The sequence below is a fragment of the Rhodamnia argentea genome, chromosome 9 (assembly GCF_020921035.1).
Source record: "Rhodamnia argentea isolate NSW1041297 chromosome 9, ASM2092103v1, whole genome shotgun sequence".
NCBI classification, from domain to species: Eukaryota; Viridiplantae; Streptophyta; class Magnoliopsida; order Myrtales; family Myrtaceae; genus Rhodamnia; species Rhodamnia argentea.
In genome coordinates, this window is record NC_063158.1 from 18,068,597 (window position 1) to 18,075,618 (window position 7,022).

The 7,022-nt window shown below is 39.7% G+C and overlaps 1 long non-coding RNA gene across 1 annotated transcript; it reads left to right on the forward strand.

The window, feature by feature from the left end:
- The first annotated feature begins 237 nt into the window (after nucleotides 1-237).
- Nucleotides 238-2,217, forward strand: LOC125316734. Its single transcript, XR_007199818.1, has 2 exons — nucleotides 238-802; nucleotides 1,716-2,217. It is a non-coding gene; the product is annotated as an uncharacterized LOC125316734 (long non-coding RNA).
- Nucleotides 2,218-7,022: the final 4,805 nt, after the last annotated feature.

Sequence of the window (7,022 nt, forward strand, 5' to 3'; positions counted from 1 at the left end):
GGATTAAAAATCCTAAATTGCGGCGGCTGAGATTTTGAGACCTAATCTAAACCGAACGACATTTCGGGAATTGTCCAAAGTTCGTCACTTACCTCCTTACGATCCGAAATTTTATACCAACTGGAATTCAATAATAATCCTTTTTATTGAACTCGGTCTCTTTATAGAGGGTCTAATTCCCAGGGCATCACAGGCTTTCTAACTTTTGTTCGTATAGACATAATGCGCATGTAGCTTTAGAATGACATCGATCATCACTCAATGATATAGCTGTGCATTAACTTCATTGGCAGTTTGCCCCTCCCTTCTAGGCATTTAGGGCCTATACTTTTGTGTCTTGCCCTTCTCTGATGGTTCTTATACTTCATTACTTTCGTGGAGTGCTTCTCAAACAAATAGTATGACTTTGCCGAAGCTTTGCAATTCGTATTTGTTTGGGTGAAGTTTTCTTTCAGGGAATAACTCCAACCGAAGGTGCTCTTTGGTTTTGGCCTTGACCGAGGGAATATGCAAGTGAGAGCATAAAGTATACAAGGAAAAAATGCTGTAGAGTACCAGTTTCTTCGCTTGTGGTTCAATCACAAGAGCTTGTTGATCCACAGTATCAGATATCAAATCCTGCAGTGGTATGGTCTTGACCTTTTCCTTTCTCCTTTGTGATCGGATTGTTCATATTGGAAGTCTAAGGTCATCTTGCCTTCCTTTTGGCTTCCATGCTGTGCGTTTCTAGCTTCTAGTTCAGACATCCGATAAGCCTATTGGGCCAATAATAAAGCAAGTACATACGTATTCACATCTTGAGGTAAGATTATTGGATTCACTACAATATAAACCTATTGTGCCAATAATAAATTGGTACTCTACTGCATTAATTTCTAATATCTTGCAAAGAAAATTGTTCTTTAATTTCAAATTTTTTTGTTTTGAAACGAGGTCATTTATGATTTTACTTCCACGTGTTGGCTGCATGGCGGTTGCTTCAAGCCCCAATTAATGGTGAAAATAAGTCTTCTATAGTAAAACAGTGCTTATGCTAAGGTTTCTGTCAACAAGTTGTGACTCAATCATTTTCTTTGGGTTATCACATTGCTATTTAGGAAATTCTGACTGGTATAGTACATCGAAACCTTGGGTATTTAGAAAGCATATTTGCTTATTATTTGGCCGTTTTGTGTTGCTTCAAGAGTCAGATTCATTGCAGTCTTTACAATGTTATTGTAGCCTTTATCATAGTGCAATTACTTCACAATGGTTAAGGTTCCTGTCCCATCTCTTATTGGAAAGCCCGTGTTTTTCGCCTCTACACAACACCGACTTCGGCCAGGTTCAACTATCAATCTACGAGGAAGCAATGCTGTCTACGAAGCGGTTGCTTCGGTGGTTCAGCCCAGTTGATCCAACAGTTGCGCTGCAGCAGCGGGTAGCATGCATCCGATTTTCAGCTGGCTTCCAATCAAAGCTTGACAAATAGGGGAAGAAAGATGGTAAGCTTAGGTCCATCGGAACCTGAGGTCTTGGGGTTCCAGACTTTCGATGACAACATAACAACATACTTATGCTTACTTTTCTTTATCTTTATGTAGCGATTGTCTGGATGGCTCTTGTGATTTTTTGTGTTTAGCAGAAGTTGAGTCGTTACTCTTTGTTGATTAGGTTGTTGTTAGTCGACAATATATATTGAAAGGCATAAAACTAATTTTTTTTTCTTTTGGTAGAAGCTAAACTTCAAGATCGTTTTGACGAACAAAGGGATCAATCAATCAATCAATCATGTCTAGCGGGGAATGTCGGAGGAGCTCTAGGATGTTTGAACTGGAAGCTAGAAAAGCACAGCATTGAAGCCAAAAGGAAGGCAAGATGACCTTAGAATTCCAAGATGAAGAATCCGATCACAAAGGAGGTAGGAAAAAGGTCAAGACCAAACCATTGCAAGATCTGATATAAGATCCTGAGGAACGACAAGCTTATGTGGTTGAACCACAAGCGAAGAAACTGGTACCCTACGGCAATATTTTTTAGTATACTTTATGCTCTCACTCTTATACTTAGTGTAATTTCCATTCCTATACTTTTGTGTCTTGCCCTTCTCTGTCGGTTATTATACTTCATTACTTTCCTGGAGTGCTTCTCAAACAAAAAGTACGACTTTGCCGAAGCTCTGCGATTTGTATTTGTCTGAGTGAAGTTTTCTTTTCTATTAGAGTTAGCTATTTCTTGTTTTGAGGATTTAAGGATAAGAAAATATAGTCTCACAAGAGATTAGGTTTCACGAATTGTATTGAACCTTACATAGTAACCCATTTGTAATATGCTCAATTTAGGTGATGATTTTTTTGACTGGTTGATTCTCGTGATTCTAAGTATTTTTTTTTTGTTTGGTTCGAATCATGATTCCAACTACTCATTGTTCTGAAAAAATCATAAAGATGAGAATTTTCATATTTGCGTAATTTATTCGTTGTTCGATATTACAATAACCCAAGAATAAGTTGTCTAAGTTTTTCCAACTGAGAGTTGGATTTCGTACTTTCTTTTATCAAATAGTTTTGTTGATAAGTGCTTGAAAATACTGGTTAAATGCCTAGATAAAGAAAATCTGTTGTTTTGAAAGCATTGGTTTTCTTGTGTTGTGCATAATCAGTGGATAACAAATAATTTTTTTTGCTCATTAACAAGACCATTCATCCATTTGTGATGAAACTGGCTTGAATTATTAATCTGGAAATATTCATTAACAAGATCGACCGTCAATGTATAATGACTGTGTAAGATACCCTTTTTATGTTCCATTTTCTGTCGGAAAAAAAGATACGGCAATGTTGAAATTGCTTCCTTTTGTCGTGGAAATTGGAATTAAGTCTCCTAATTAATGAACCGGTCTTCTTGATGATAAATCTTTCAACTTTCAGCGTGAATTCGGGGAAAAGAGAGTTTCACCTTCATACAAAGGAAAAAATTGAAGGCAAAAGAAGGAACTCATCTATAACATTGACTTTCTCTTCATCGTGCAATCCATCAAGAACAAAAAACTTGAAAAAGGAGAAGAAAGAAATAACACCATCAACCAGTTCTGTATGGAATCTGTAGATCAGCAAAACCCATGGCTTGCACACGGTTATCGTCTATTAGGTCTCCCTACGCACCACCTTCAAAACGAAGCACCCATTCCGAGTGTCCCGACTGTAATGAATTTCGTCACCGACCACTATTTTAGTATTCAATTTTCTTGATGTTATTTTTTCCCTTGCTTTCTTTCTTTTTCCATTTAGAAGAAAAGAAACCCCACCTAATGGGATTTGAGCAAACATTAACCAGCTGAGATTTTCTATTCTCGATTTTCCATAAAAGCCGGTTTAAGAAGTTACATGGTTTAGGTGAAAACACGTGATGGAGATAGCACCGTTTCCCTTAAAAAATAACTGTGTCGTTAGTCAATCGTTTCTCTTAATTAGGCGATGGTCAATTAATTTGTTGTGACTCACGTATAAAGAGGAAAGTGAATGTATTCTCATAACTTTCGATTTCTAAAGTGAAAAATAAAATCTTTTGTTTAGAAAAAAGCGTACTTTTCACTAGTAAAACACCACATATTCCATGGTATATTGCTTTCCTCAAGAGTAAAGTGTCGGTTATTCATCATCTTAAACCGTATTTATTCATGATAAATCTTCTAACTTTTATCCAAGATAACTTTAAATTTAGACACTCTTTTAACATTTTCCTACAAAATTTTACGTTCAAAGCTCGCCCTGGATTCGATCCATGGTTTGATTGTTTTCTTCGAAGTGTCACTCTACTCTATCAAATCAGTCAACTTCAACATAACAATAATTTAACTAGGAATTCCAAACATGAACTGGTGGAGTAAAATTTTTTTACTTTTCACACGGGCGGTGTTATTAACCCTTAATTTTAGGGGATCCATTCTCTTGCCAACCATCGAATCAAGAATGGATAAGATCGTCGAGTTAAAGTTTTCAATGGTTGCACGCTTAAATTTTCCTTCACACAAAGGAGAAAAAATGAAGGCAAAAGAAGGAACTCATCTATCACATTGACATTCTCGTCATCGTGCAAGAAGCAGTTCATCCATCAAGAAAAAAAGAAAAGTTGAAAAATGGAGGAGAAAGAAATAGCGCCATCAACAATTTCTGTACCGGATCTATAGATATGGAGATTGCATGGAATGCGCACGAGCATTGTCCATTAGATCTCCCTACGCACCACCTTCAAAACAAAACACTCATTCTCAGTGTCCCACCTGCAATGAATCACATCACCCACCGCAACTCGTCTGGCCCGGAACACTTCGCTCAAATTCAGAAAGTATTGACCATTACTGTGCAACTTCGCGAAAAATATGCTCTCTCCGCAGAACCACAGGCCGCTGCCAATGCTGCTACCTAGATCGTAGTCCGTGTAGTCCAATATCTCCACGTTGTACTTGCCGCCCACCAAGATAGCCTGCACGGCGGGCAGAGGCCAGTGACGGAAGACGTAATCGAAGGCCCTGCGGTATGAGAAAATCAGCTTCTCCGTGAAAACTTCTTCCTCGTCGATGACCTTGACGAGGGTCGGGCAGTCATGAGACTCGGATGTGGGGAGTGGACATACATCTCGGATCTCGATCAGTTGGCAAGTGACTGGGTGGGGAATATTCTGGGCCCTCTCTGTGTCTTCCACTGCTTTGCTCGGGAGGAAGTCATAGAAAAGCGTCTTAGTCATACGAGCTTTCAATGACTCTGGCGGTGGCGGTGGCGGTGGCGATGACTGGGCATTGCTGGACTCGGGAGAATCGTTTGATGGGAAAAAGTTGTGCATCTTCTTGATTCCCTTGTCGTAACTGTTGGAGGGTTCTTGATGGAGAAAGCGGAAATGGTGAACTCGATGGAACAATTTTTCCTGCTGTTTAGGAACAGCCATGAAACAATGTGAAAAAATGTGAGACCTAATCAAGATAGTCTTCAATATATACATCTATAATGGTAAATGTTTAGTGTTTATGAAGACTGCCATTCATTAAGAAGAAAGCAGACGAGCAAGTACATCGAATGAATATGGACTTCCAGAGAACTAACCAAAACAAACCAATCAGATCTCTGTGTCGAAGTTGTAGGGTTCGATGAGTGGGTATTTGATAGATAATCTCTTGATTCGGGAGCTGACGAATACGACGGATGATCGGCTCTTGATTCTTCTTCAGAGATGAAGAATAGGCGAGTGTCGAAGGGGGAAGTGAATAAAGGACTCAACCATGTTCACTTGCGATGGATTTTGGCGTGTGGGCTGTTCAAGAAACCTTCAACAGAAAGATCAGTTGAGGGAAAGTTTCTGGTTTAACCGCTTTGAGCCAAAGGGAGGTAAAGTCCTCTTGGAATTCTTTTGTTTGTAAGTGGCGCTTGTGGAATGTGGATATGATAAATTCAAAATCAACCACTTAAGGTTTGATTTTCCAAGAGTGAAAAGAGCTATTCAAGGATTGACCCGAGTGGAAGTCCTCCATTAATATGATGACATACACAAGATCCCATTACATCAGCCAAGAAAAAGATACGGATCTAGCGACAATGTTACCATCATGAACCAAGGTATAAATGGATCATTGATAACATGAAATCGCAACTAAAATTCCTCTTATTCTCTCCAACAATGCTTGAACGACAGATGATTTCCCCTTCTTCACTTCATAATGACTGAAAGAATCAAGTCAGTCACTAATGCCTGCAATACATAAGGCTCGCTAAGTCGATTGTAGCACATTGAGAAAATATAATGAAGATAATTGAGGAAATCGTGCATTGATGAGAGAGAGAGAGAGAGACTTACGGCTGGAGTCGTGGTTAATGGATGAAGGCTGAGTGGCGAGAGGGCTTGGTCGGATTTCGTTTTGTTCGATATGGTAATTAGGCTTTTGAATGTGAATTATGGAATTGGATAATTATATGCATTTAAATTTGAAAGAGATAATGCGCATCTATTCAAGGAGGGTAAACTAAATCAATCCAATTCATCTCCTAATTGTAAAGAAGCTGATATAAATCTTACATCGAAATCTTTCTTTATTTGAACTTTTTTTTTTCATCATGGCTCTGCTTTTTAGAATATTCAAAGCGGAGTTATTTGAAGCCAGTCAACTTCCACACAAAAAAATTCAACATAGGCGCAGTACCAAACTTATATGTCACATTAACTTGCCCTACACCATGTATAACACTACTCATCATCAAGACCAGAAATGTTTAAAAAAGAAAAGAAAAAGGAAAGAAATCCAATTGTCTCCATAGCTCTCTGCCCCGAATCTGTAAATCTCAACAAGTTCACATTACGGTTTCTCTTCGGCAAAAAGATTTGCACGAGCATGCAAGCAATGTGCTTGGTTAGGTCTCGACACTCACAACCTCCATAATGAAGCATCCTTTCTGAGTGTCCCACCTGAATATAATGATATCGCCAACCTTGATTTGCCTCGCCACAAATACATCGCTCAAATTCAGAAAGTAATGGCCAGTCCTATGAAACTTGGCGAAGTATACATTTAAGCCACGGAAATATAGAGGCCGATTTGCAGAATTGTTGTTGCCGTGGCTGCCACAATGGTTGCAGTCTGTGTCGTCACATATAGTCACGTAGTGCTTGTGGCCTGCCTGTATGTTTTGCACGACCGACTTAGGCCAGTGACAGAACATCTTATCGAAGGCTACGCGGTCCCTGATCGGCAGCTTCTCTGTTCCAAGATCGAACTCATCAATGGCCTTATAGAGGGCCGAGTGGTCGCGAGAGTGAGATTGGGGGAGCGGATCTTCATCCCGGATCTGGACCGGCTCGGGTTTGACCTTGTGGGCCCTCTCCGCATCTTCAACGGCTTTGCTCGGGAGGCGGTCACAGTAGTTAAAGGTCTTCGTCGTCAGAGATTGGTTATTTCGGTCCAATGGTTCTGGCCGGGAGGATGAACTGGCGTGGCTGGACTCCGGAACATTGTTTGTTGGGGAAGAGCCGTGCATTTTCTTGATTTTCTTGCTGTG